This window comes from Triticum dicoccoides, chromosome 7A (assembly GCF_002162155.2).
Source record: "Triticum dicoccoides isolate Atlit2015 ecotype Zavitan chromosome 7A, WEW_v2.0, whole genome shotgun sequence".
NCBI classification, from domain to species: domain Eukaryota; kingdom Viridiplantae; phylum Streptophyta; class Magnoliopsida; order Poales; family Poaceae; genus Triticum; species Triticum dicoccoides.
Genome location: NC_041392.1, coordinates 76,474,405 through 76,487,794, shown reverse-complemented (window position 1 = coordinate 76,487,794; position 13,390 = coordinate 76,474,405). Strand labels below are relative to the sequence as shown.

Here is a 13,390-nt window from a genome sequence, read left to right as displayed (position 1 = left end):
CCACTCGGTTTTGCACGTCTTCACCACTCGGCCGCCCCGCGCGTCGCCACTCGGTTGCGCACGTCTTCATCACTCGTCCGCCGCGCATCGCCACTTGGTTCTGCACATCTTCACCACTCGCCCGCCCCGCGCGGCGCCACTCGGTTTTGCACGTCTTCACCACTCGGCCGCCCCGCGCGTCGCCACTCGGTTGTACACGTCCTCGCCCCTCGGCCGCCCCGCGCGTCACCATCAGTTGGACATGTCTTTACCTCTACACCCCCAGCACGGGAACGGCTAAGTTACTCATATGGTCAAACCTCAAATCACACTCTGTAGCAAGCTTACCTCCTTCGAGCATCACTCGGGGGCTACGCGCGGCAGTTGGCCATGTCACCCTCAGGGGTTACGCCCATTTGGTCAACCTGTTGATCACATCAAGATATTCTTCTGACCATACATGCTCGGATCGCCGAAGATCTATAAGTGAAGCACGTCCACTTGGATAAATACCCCTTTTCATGCAAAAGGGTAAAAATGAAGCGCCATCGCTGAATCGTTCAGGCGACCTTACTCATCGTTCGTACAACCACCTCGTTACGCATCCATCCGATTGATTCAATTCCAGACAAAGATATTTGCCATGCCAACTACATGGAGGTTTACCGAGAGACTTAAACCCTCTGCCAGACTCATCTAGTCCGACAGAGGCTCGGGGACTACACCCAGTGGGTGCACTCAGCGTGCCCCCACTGGAAGAGGACTCAGAAAGAAACATTTTGCTCGATGCAAACCCATCTCCAGTATTACTCGACCTCCGAGTCAGAGAAGAACAAGTTCGATCAGTACCAGCTAAGAAGAGTTTTAGTTCTCTCATACTCCCGCCGACTGCCCGCAGTCGACAGCAGTCTCGGGGACTACACCCAGTGGGTGCACTCAGCGTGCCCCCACTGGAATGGTATCCACTCGGAACGGTCCGCCCAACCCGAGTGACGGCCAAACAACAACAAAAAGACAGGCTCTAAGACTCCCGCCGACTGCCCGCAGTCGACAGCAGTCTCGGGGACTACACCCAGTGGGTGCACTCAGCGTGCCCCCACTGGAATGGTACCCACTCGGAACGGTCCGCCCAACCCGAGTGACGGCCAAACAACAAAAAAGACACGTTCCAGGCGTGAAGAAATTCCGAGTAATCGGTTACTCGATGTAGGCCCAGCTCCAAATCACTCAAAAAATTCTATAAGGCGAGTTTAACGCTCCTCTATGGACCTGTTTTGAACCTTCTTCTAGGACTCAAAGCGTGAAACTCACAAGTGTGGATCTGAAACCGACTCGTATTGGCGTTCCTCCGGGATAAGAATGGCATCTCTCTAAAAGAACAGTCCATGTGTCAATCTGGTTGCACGGATTTAATGACACGCCCATACTCAGATCACGAGTTAAACCTCTCCCGAGAGATGAACGAATGTCACCAAGTTGCTCCTCACAGACGCTTACCTCGATTAGTTGGGAAGCATGGTGCCGGAATCCATTGAGATTTTGTTCAAACCTTGGTTGTCTGAAAGCGCGGCGACATGTACCGAGTATTTCTGTAATCACTCGGACCAAACTATGTCTTTCACCAACTCGTTCTGCAAAATCGCAATCGATTCGGGGGCTAATGTTGGGAATATACATAACAGGTAGGCCCACGAAGGGTCGAAATATCATGAAGCATGGGGTCCACACAACATGTGGGTCCAGGTCAATTTCATACAGACACACTATCCACTCGGACAAGCAGCATACTATCCACTCGACCAAGCAACATGCCATCCACTCGGATGACGGTTCACCACTCGACCGTACGACTCACTCGGATATACGAAGACCAGCAGGCAGCAAGGCAGTCAGCATCTTTCTAATAGTGAGGGCTTAATAGCGGGCTGGCATTATGGCATTCATACCCCACTTTGTAACATAGGAGGTGAGGGGGTGGCGCACTCTATATAAGCCACCCCCCACCACTAGACGAAGGAGGGGGGGGCTTCCACCTCTCTCTCTTTTCACCATTGGTCTCAGGACTCAGCTCAGGCATGGGGATCCGTTCCTCTCGCTCACACACATATTGTAATCTCCGGATATATACTCAGATAAAACAAAGCCTCTCCGGAACACGAGACGTAGGGTTGTTATCTCCACCGTGAGAGGCCCGAACTCGCTAAAACCACCGTGTCACCCATATGCATCTCGATAGATCATGCTCCGTTCTCCTACCCCTCTCTTACTGTCAGACTTAGAACCACGACACCAAGCTTAGATGCTTGAGACTTCTTGAAATATTATGTTGGGGTGCCTTGGGCATCCCCAAGCTTGAGCTTTTGTGTCTCCTTAATTCCTCTCATATCACGGTTTTCCTAAATCTCAAAAACTTCATCCACACAAAACTCAACAAGAACTCATGAGATAAGTTAGTATAAATCAATGCAAAACCTTATCATTCTCTACTGTAGAAAATCACTAAAATTAGTATTCAACATTTTACACTAAATTACTCTTCATATTCAATACTCCTATACTCAAATAGAATCATTAAACAAGCAAACATATGCAAACAATGCAAACATAACAGCAATCTGCCAAAATAGTACAGTCTGTAAAGAATGCAAGAGTATCAATACTTCCCTAACTCCAAAATTTATCAAAAATTGCCACACTATAGAAATTCATCATAGCTCATTTTTCAAAAAAATTCAACATTATATCACATTCTTAATTTTCTAGGGAATTTTTGCAACAACAGTAAACTTTTTGTTTTCAAATAGCAACATGTATACTTGCAAAATAAGCATGGCAAAGGCTATAATTGCCACTTTTATTGAAATAAAAGATGCAAAACATTATTATAAATAACATAAAGCAAATCCTAACAAAATAAAATGATGCTCCAAGTAAAACTCATATCATGTGACGAATGAAGACATAGCTCCAAGTGAGGTTACCGATAATGTTGAAGACGAAAGAGGGGATGCCTTCCGGGGCATCCCCAAGCTTAGTTGCTTAGATATTACTTGAATATTACCTTGGGGTGCCTTGGGCATCCCCAAGCTTAGGGTCGTGTCACTCTTTATTCTCCTCATATCGACATCTCACCCAAAACATGAAAACTTCAATCACACAAAACTTAACGAAACTTTGTGAGATAGGTTAGTATGATAAAGAGCAAACCATTTCACTTTTGGTAATGTCATAGACAAGATTCGTAATTGTTCTCACACAATTCCTAATGTATCATATCATTTCCAAAATTTATATTGAGCAATATAAGCCATGGAAATTAGAAAACAAGCAAACTATGCATTGAAAACAGAATCTGTCATAAAGAGAACAGTCTGTAGTAATCTGTACTCCAACCATACTTATAATACTCCAAAAATTCTGAAAAAATAGGAAAACCCGTCCAATTTGTCTATTAATCTTCTTCAAAAAGAATCAGCATTTTATCACGCTTCTGTTAAAAATGAGATTTTTTTCCTGAGCGCAAAAGTTTCTGTTTTTCAGCAAGATCAAATCAACTATCACGGTAAGCCATTCCAAAGGTCTTACTTGGAACTTTATTGAAACTAAAGCTATAAAACATGATTACTACAGTAGCTTAATCATGTGAACACACAGAAACAGTAGGTAAAAGTATTGGGTTGTCTCCCAACAAGCGCTTTTCTTTAATGCCTTTTAGCTAGGCATGATGAATTCAATGATGCTCGCATAAAAGATAAGAATTAAAACATAACAAGAGCATCATGAATCACATGGCAAGCACATTTAATTCTAACCCACTTCCTATATATGCATAGGGATTTTGTGAGCAAAAAATTTATGGGAACAAGAATCAACTAGCATAGGAAGGCAAAACAAGTGCAACTTCGAAACTTTCAACATAAAGAGAGGAAACTTGGTATTATTGGGATATGTAAAAGAAGTTCCCCTCTGAAAATAATTTTCAGCAGCATCATGAGTGAATTCAACAAAATAGCTATCACATAAAGCATTCTTTTCATGATACATAAGCATAGAAATTTTCTCACTCTCCACATAAGTAAATTTATTCTCATGAATAGTAGTGGGAGCAAAATCAACAAAATAACTATCATGGGATTGAAAATTAAAATCATGATGACAAGTTTCATGGTTATAATTATACAATATAGAATACATGTCATCACCATAATCATCATAGATAGCAACTTTGTTGTCATAATCAATTGCAACCTCTTCCAAAATAGTGGATTCATCACTAAATAAAGTCATGACCTCTCCAAATCCACTTTCATCATTATAATCATCGTAAATAGGAGGCATGCAATCATATAACAAATTTGCACATCAAATCTTGGGGGACTAAAAATATCATCTTCATCAAACATAGCATCCCCAAGCTTATGGCTTTGCATATCATTAGCATCATGGATATTCAAAGAATTCATACTAACAACATTGCAATAATGCTCATCATTTATACCAAACATTCTATTGAATTCTTCTTCTATCAATTGAGCACAATTTTCCTTTCCATCATTTTCACAAAATACATTATAAATATGAATAATATGATGCAACCTCAATTCCATTTTTTGTACTTTTCTTTTCATAAAGCAAACTAGTGATAAAACAAGAAACTAAAAGATTCGATTGCAAGATCTAAAGATATACCTTCAAGCACTCACCTCCCTGGCAACGGCGCCAGAAAAGAGGTTGATGTCTACTATGCAACTTTATTCTTGTAGACTCGTGTTGGGCCTACAAGAGCAGAGTTTTATAGGATAGTAGCAATTTTCCCTCAAGTGGATGACCTAAGGTTTATCAATCCGTGGGAGGTGTAGGATGAAGATGTTCTCTCTCAAACAACCCTGTAACCAAATACAAGAAATATCTTTTGTCCCCAACACACCTAATACAATGGCAAATTGTAAAGGTGCACTAGTTCGGTGAAGAGATGTTGATAAAAGTGTAATATGGATGGTAGAAATATTTTTTTATAATCCGAATAAATAAAAACAGCAAGGTAGCAAATAGTAAACGGGCACAAAAACGGTATTGCAATGCTTGAAAATGAGGCCTAGGGTCCGTACTTTCGCTAGTGCAATCTCTCAACAATGCTAATATAATTGGATCATATAACCACCCCTCAAAGTGCGATGAAGAATCACTCCAATGTTCCTATCTAGCGGAGAACATAAGAATAAATTGTTTGTAGGGTACGAAACCACCTCAAAGCTATCCTTTCCGTTCGATATATTCAAGAGTTCATACTAAAACAACACAAAGCTATTCTTTCCGTTCGATCTATCCTAGAGTTCATACTAAAATAAAACCAAAGCAAATTCATATTCATAATACTCAATCCAACACAAAGAGCTTCAAAGAGTGCCCCAAGATTTCTACCGGAGAAACAAAGACAAGAACATGCATCAACCCCTATGCATATATTACCCCAATGTCACCTCGGGAATCTGCGAGTTGAGTGCCAAAACTTATATCAAGTGAATCAATACGGTGCCCCATTGTCACCACAAGTATTCAATTGCAAGACATATATCAAGTGTTCTCGAATCCATAAAAGTATTCAACCTGACAACAATGAAATCTCAAAGGGAAAAACTTAATTCATCACAACAAGATAGAGAGGGGAAAACACCATATGATCCGACTATATTAACAAAGCCCGCGATACATCAAGATTGTGATATCTCAAGAACACGAGATAGAGAGATTAAACACATAGCTACTGGTACAAACCCTCAGCCCTGAGGGTGGACTACTCCCTCCTCATCGTGGTGGCCGCCGGGATGATGAAGATGGCCACCGGAGATGAATCCCCCCTTCGACAGGGTGCCGGAACGGGGTCTAGATTGTTTTTCATGGCTACAGAGGCCTGCAGTGGTGGAACATCTGATCTAGGTTCACCGCAAGGGTTTCTGGAATTTTTGAGAATTTATAGGGTAAAGAGGGGGTGCGGGAGGCCACCGAGGTGGCACAACCCACCTGGGTGCGCCAGGGCCCCCAGGCGCGCCCTGCTGGGTTGTGCCCCCCTCGGGGCACCCCCAGGTGCTGCTCTAGCCCATCGGGAGTCTTTTGGTCCATAAAAAATCCAGAAAAAGTTTCGCGGTGTTTAGACTCCGTTTGACATTGATCTATTGCGATGTAAAAAACAAGCAAAAAACAGCAACTAGCACTAGGCACTGGGTCAATAGGTTAGTCCCAAAAAATGATATAAAGTTTCTATAAAAATGATTGTAAAACATCCAAGAATGATAATATAACAAAATGGAACAATTAAAAATTATAGATACGTTTGAGACGTATCACGCCCATATCACATAAACCATGATAAGAGTGATCTCCTATTTTAACTGGAATAATAGGCATGCCAACAACAGGTCTATGTTTATCTTTTCCATCAGGTTTAGCAATTCTAGCAGCTTCTTCACAGAAGTAAATAACATGCCCATCCATATCTTCTTCCAATAGATCTTTAACCATAGCAATGCTAGGTTCTACTTTAATTTTTTCATCCGGTTTAGGTGTTCTAACATATCTTTTGTTAACCATAGTTGAAACTTTAGCATGCTCCTTTATCCTAACAGGAAAATGGGGTTTCTCAATATAAGGAGAAGGAACAACTGGATCAACATTATAAAATATAGTTTCTTCTTTAATTGGTACTGGTTCTTTAATTTCTTCTTTAGTAGGTGGGTGATATTTAAACCACTTCTCTTTAGGGAGTTCAACATGAGTAGCAAATGATTCACAAAAGGAGGCTACTATCTCAGAGTCAAGTCCATATTTAGTCCTAATTTTTTTAAAAGCATCGGTATCCATAAAAGATTTAACACAATCATACTTAAGTTTAATACCTAGCTCTTTACCTTCGCCGAGTTCCCAATCTTCAGAGTTGTGTTTAATTCTTTCCAAAAGATCCAACCGGAATTCAATAGTCTTCTTCATAAAAGAACCAGCACAAGAAGTATCAAGCATGGTTTGATCATTATGAGAAAGCCGAGCATAAAAGTTCTAGATAATAATTTCTCTTGAGAGCTAATGATTGGGGCATGAATATAACATTGACTTAAGCCTCCTCCAAGCTAGAGTGATACTTTCTCCATCACGATGCCAAAAATTATATATATAATTCCGATCACGATGAACTAGATGCATAGGATAAATTTTTTGGTGGAACTCCAATTTCAAACGATTCCAATTCCATGTTCCAATATCATCACATAGCCTATACCATGCCAATGCTCTTCCCTTCAAAGATAAAGGGAAAACATTTCTCATCACCTCATCTCCGGGTAAACCTGCAAGCTTAAACAATCCACAAATTTGTTCCACATATATCAAGTGCATATCAGGATGTTCGGTTCTATCTCCTACATAAGGATTAGCTAGCAGTTATTCTATCATACCTGAAGGAATTTCATATTCAATATTTTTGGTAGGTGCAGTAGGTTGAGGGGTTGTTAATTGTGGTTCCGGACGAGGTGAAGATACGCCAAACAAATCGCTCAAAGGATTGTTTTCCATAGTAACAGGTGACAATAAATTTCAGCACACTATGTAAATGTTTCCTTACCGAATTCCACTTACCAAAGGCGCTTCACTCCCCGGCAATAGCGCCAGAAAATAGCCTTGATGACCCACAAGTATAGGGGATCAATTGTATCTCTTTTAGATAAGTAAGAGCGTTGAACCCAACGAGGAGCAGAAGGAAATGACAAGTAGTTTTCAGTAAGGTGATGTCTACAAGTGCTGAAACTGTAAGTAGCGAGTAGTTTGATAGCAAGATAATTTGTAATGAGCAAGTTACGATAATAGTAACAAGCATGCAGCAAGGTAGCCCAATCCTTTTGAGGCAAAGGACAGGCCCAAACATTCTCTTATAATAAGCAAAGCGTTCTTGAGGGTACACGGGAATTTCATCTAGTCACTTTCATCATGTTGGTTCGATTTGTGTTTGCTACTTTGATAATTTGATATGTGGGTGGACCGGTGCTTAGGTATTGTTCTTACTTGAACAAACCTCCTACTTATGATTAACCCTCTCGCAAGCATCCGAAACTATGAGAAAAGTATTAAGAATAAATTCTAACCATAGCATTAAACTCTAGGAACCTATCGGCCCCTTACGGAATAGCGCATAAACTGGGGTTTAAGTTTCTGTCACTCTCGCAACCCATCATCTATTTGCTACTCCACAATGCACTCCCTTAGGCCCAAATATGGTGAAGTGTCATGTAGTTGACGTTCACATGACACCACTAAGGGAATAACAACATACATACCATCAAAATATCGAACACATATCAAATTCACATGATTACTTGCAACATGATTTATCCCGTGACCTCAAGAACAAAGGTAACTACTCATAAACAATAAACATGCTCATAATCAGAGGGGTATTAATATGCATAATGGATCTGAACATATAATCCTCCAGCAAATAAACCATATAGTAATCAACTACAAGATGTAATCAACACTACTAGTCAACCCCTAGCACCAATCTACAGTTCCGGTAACAAGATTGAATACAAGTGATGAACTAGGTTTTGAGATGAGATGGTGCTGGTAAAGATGTTGATGGAGATTTCCCTCCCCAAGATGGGAGAGTTGTTGGTGGTGATGATGACGATGATTTCCCCCTCTGGGAAGGAAGTTCCCCCGATAGAATCGCTCCGCCGGAGGGCAAAAGTGCTCCTGCCCAAGTTCCGCCTCGAGGCGGCGGTGCTTCATCCCAAAAGTCCTCCTCTTATTTTTTTTCTAGGTCAAAACCACTTATATACCAGAAGATGGGTACCAGAGGTGGGCCGAGGAGGTCACAACCCACCAGGACGCGCCTGGGGGGGGGGGGGCTGGCGCGCCCTGGTGGGTTGTGCCCACCTGGTGCCCCCCTCTGGTGTTTATTGGCTCCAGTATTTCTTAAATAATCCATAAAAAATCTCCATGAAGTTTCTGCTCATTTGGAGTTGTGCAGAATAGGTGGCCTGACGTAGCTTTTCTAGGTCTAGATTTCCATATGCCGGAATTCTCCCTATTGGTGTGTTCCTTGCAAATTATGAGAGAAAATGCATTAGAATTACTCCAAAAAGCATTATTATGGATAAAAACATTATAAATAACAGTAAGAAAACATGATGCAAAATGGACGTATAAAAGCCATGGTCAGATAATAAGCGAGATTAAGCTTAGAGCGGAAACTTCAACTGTATCTTCACTTTTGAAGGACAAGCTTCTAATTTTGAAGCTCATTTGTTAGCCAAGTACTCTCAGTCTTTAGGTCGGGGCCGCCATCTTTGATTGGGACAACCCCATGATTCCTTTTGTATTCCAAACTCTGTGATCTTTGAGTAATGAAGACTTGGTTTCCCTCAAAAAAAACTTGCTCCATTTTTGCTTCATTTCTTCACACTCGAGTTGCTGCTCATTTCTCGATCTCTCTCGTGTGAGCTCCGTTTGCAAATTCCTTTGGCAATATTGTTGCTTGGTATGTGGCTCCTCCACCCATCCAATTATATTTTTGATTGGTGCCCCATGCTTAGAGATCCTAGATACTATTATTAGTGATGAATTTGAGCTTGCATGGTGAGTTGAGATTTTTTTGTTGTGGTTTTGATGCATAAGGAAGTTACTAGAAGCTTTATAGAGTGGTTACCCCTAGTTTATGTGTGTAAATTTTACTTTTTTTACATGTCCAAAATTTTTAGAACATAGGCACTATGCTCAAGAGCTTAAGAAAGAAGCTCATGGGAGTTCATCCTCATCTTCTTCAAGGAAAATTTGGTCTCAAAACATGGATGATCCTCCCGCAAGACTAGGATATTTGAACCACCGAGAAGATCCGTGAGGATAGCCAAAGTGCACAACACTCTTTTGGTCAGATTTTCCCTTATCGGAAGCTACAAATCAAAGAAAACTTCATGGATCTTGTCTTCATTGGGTTTGAGTAATTTTATTCAAAGTGAAGTTCCTACTTATGTTGAGCTCACCAGAGAATTTGTAGAAGTTTCTCTGTGAGGCTATCAATGTCACAAGCTTGTGAGGCTATCAATGTCCCTTGTGAGGGGAGTGTGAAACAAAGTAACTGATGAAAATGGTAATATATTTGTGAATGGTGGGAGTAGGATATAGTGGCCTAGAAAAATTAAGAGCATAGTTCTGGCTCTTCCAATTAGGATTATACTCCCTCCGTAACAGACTTGAAAGTCATACATATGTTTGACCATGATCATAGAATAAATTAGCAACATCCGTCAAAATAAATAAAAAATAAAAAATTCTTTTCATGATGAATCAATTATACAATTGTGGAAATATAGATATTAATACTTTTTTTAATAAAAACTTGATCAAACAGCCACAAGTTTGACTTTTGAAAACCCTAATACACCTTACAAGTTGAAACGGAGGGAGTACTAGTCTCACCAGCGAGAGATTCATTTCTAAGTGCTTTGATCAGTTAGTTCAGTCCGTACTCCGCAAGTCTTTTTATTTAGGAATTACTCAAACAAAGGTTTTCTCAACAGTACAATAAATATTTTATGCCCCATTTACAGGAGTAAGCGACGTGCTACAAACTAAAAACAATTATGCATACATATTGCTTCTAGATAGCTCTGTATCAAGGTACTCTGAAATATCAACGGACGGACATATATCAGTTTTATACTCACGTGAGCCCAACAACTGAATTTTATGTTTTGTTTCAAACAAAAACTGCATTCATTATTCTCAGATTTTAACAATACAAAGAGGAATTCCCCTGGGCAGGAAAATTCCCTGTCAAGAGCCAAAAAGAATTTTCGGATAACATAAAAAAGGAAGGAAGATGAAGGCATTGCAGCCTAGCTGCTGGGGTAAAGCTTTAAAAACTCATGAGCTTGTGGAGACACGTACACAGGTACATGTAAGAAGGGGAATAGGGCTACAGAAGAATAGGCAACTAGAGGCCGTGATTGAGCACATGAAGGTTTCAGATCTTCCCATTTCTGTCTAGCACTTTCTTCAGCACCACGGAGAACCCCGGCGATCTCACTAGTCTGATGGATGTTATGCTCCTTCTGTTCATTGGGCAGCCGATGCAATATAAGTCTAGCCATTAAAGCAGGAAGATACAAAAGGCTACCATGGAACATTCTTCTTACACTCTTCTGGGTAGGAGTACAAATGATAAGGCCCCAATGGCGAGGCCCGTCGTTAGAAGCGATGCTTCAAAACTAAACCATTCAGATGTTAGACCCTCCTACAAAGCATTAGTTCCTAGAATAAGAAAGATCCCAAGTTTGACCAACTTTATTATGAATAGAAGCAAATGGAAACTAGAGAACATGTATGATTAGTACTTACAGTTGTATGCAAATAAACCCAATGGCAGCATGTAGAGGCAATTTCTGAGTGAAACCCATGCAGTTCTCTTACCAGTAGGATTAGCAAAAGAGAGCATTCGGTACCTGAATCAAAAATACAATCACATTGAAAGGTTTCATAAAGCATCTCAACTCCCGTAACATGGGAGCCCACATGTATTTATATTCATATTGGCGAGGCCAGCTCTCGCAGAGGCATACATCGATAGATTACATTGTTGGTTTAAACAACCAGAGAGATATGGGGAGATAGAGAAGGTGTGACGCCCCCGATTCAATCGTACACTAATCATGAATGCAAATGTGTACGATCAAGATCAGGGACTCACGGGAAGATATCACAACACAACTCTACAAATAAAATAAGTCATACAAGCATCATAATACAAACCAGGGGCCTCGAGGGCTCGAATACAAGTGCTCGATCATAGACGAGTCAGCGGAAGCAACAATATCTGAGTACAGACATAAGTTAAACAAGTTTGCCTTAAGAAGGCTAGCACAAACTGGGATACAGATCGAAAGAGGCGCAGGCCTCCTGCCTGGGATCCTCCTAACTACTCCTGGTCGTCGTCAGCGGGCTGCACGTAGTAGTAGGCACCTCCGGTGTAGTAGGGGTCGTCGTCGACGATGGCGTCTGGCTCCTGGACTCCAGCATCTGGTTGCGACAACCAGAAAGAAAGGAAAGGGGAAAAAAGTGGGGAGAAAGCAACCGTGAGTACTCATCCAAAGTACTCGCAAGCAAGGAACTACACTACATATGCATGGGTATATGTGTAAAAGGCCATATCGGTGGACTGAACTGCAGAATGCCAGAATAAAAGGGGGATAGCTAATCCTGTCGAAGACTACGCTTCTGGCAGCCTCCGTCTTGCAGCATGTAGAAGAGAGTAGATTGAAGTCCTCCAAGTAGTATCTCCAAGTAGCATCTCCAAATAGCATCTCTAGTAGCATCTCCAGTAGCATCGCAGTAGCATAATCCTACCCGACGATCCTCCCCTCGTCGCCCTGTGGAAAAGCGATCACCGGGTTGTCTGTGGAACTTGGAAGGGTGTGTTTTATTAAGTATCCGGTTCTAGTTGTCATAAGGTCAAGGTACAACTCCAAGTCGTCCTGTTACCGAAGATCACGGCTATTCGAATAGATTAACTTCTCTGCAGGGGTGCACCAACTTACCCAACACGCTTGATCCCATTTGGCCGGACACACTTTCCTGGGTCATGCCCGGCCGCGGAAGATCAACACGTCGCAGCCCCACCTAGGCTCAACAGAGAGGCCAGCACGCCGGTCTAAACCTAAGCGCACAGGGGTCTGGGCCCATCGCCCATAGCACACCTGCACGTTGCGTACGCGGCCGAAAGCAGAACTAGCCCCCTTAATACAAGAGCAGGCTTACGTTCCAATCCGGCGCGCGCCACTCAGTCGCTGGCGTCACGAAGTGCTTCGGCTGATACCACGACGTCGGGATACCCATAACTACTCCCACGTAGATGGTTAGTGCGTATAGGCTCGTAGCCAACTCAGATCAAATACCAAGATCTCGTTAAGCGTGTTAAATATCCGCGAACGCCGACCAGGGCCAGGCCCACTTGTCTCCTAGGTGGTCTCAACCTGCCCTGTCGCTCCGCCACAAAGTAACAGTCGGGGGCCGTCGGGAACCCAGGCCCACCTCTACCGGGATGGAGCCACCTGTCCTTTCAGCCCCCCCCCATCAGAATCACTTGCGGGTACTCAACGAGCTGACCCGACTTTAGTCACCATCTGTATAGTATGTATGTATGTATAGTATATACCCGTGATCACCTCCCGAGTGATCACGGCCCAATAGTATAGCAAGGCAGACTGACAAGAATGTAGGGCCAATGATGATAAACTAGCATCCTATACTAAGTATTTAGGATTGCGGGTAAGGTATCAATGACTGTAGCAACAATGACAGGCTATGCAACAGAATAGGAGTAACCGAACAGTAACATGCTACACTACTCTAATGCAAGCAGTATAGA

At 42.1% G+C, this 13,390-nt stretch overlaps 1 pseudogene; it reads right to left on the bottom strand.

The window, feature by feature from the left end:
- Nucleotides 1–10,862: 10,862 nt before the first annotated feature.
- The window catches only part of LOC119333135, a 46,692-nt pseudogene continuing 44,164 nt past the window's right edge, over nt 10,863–13,390 (bottom strand).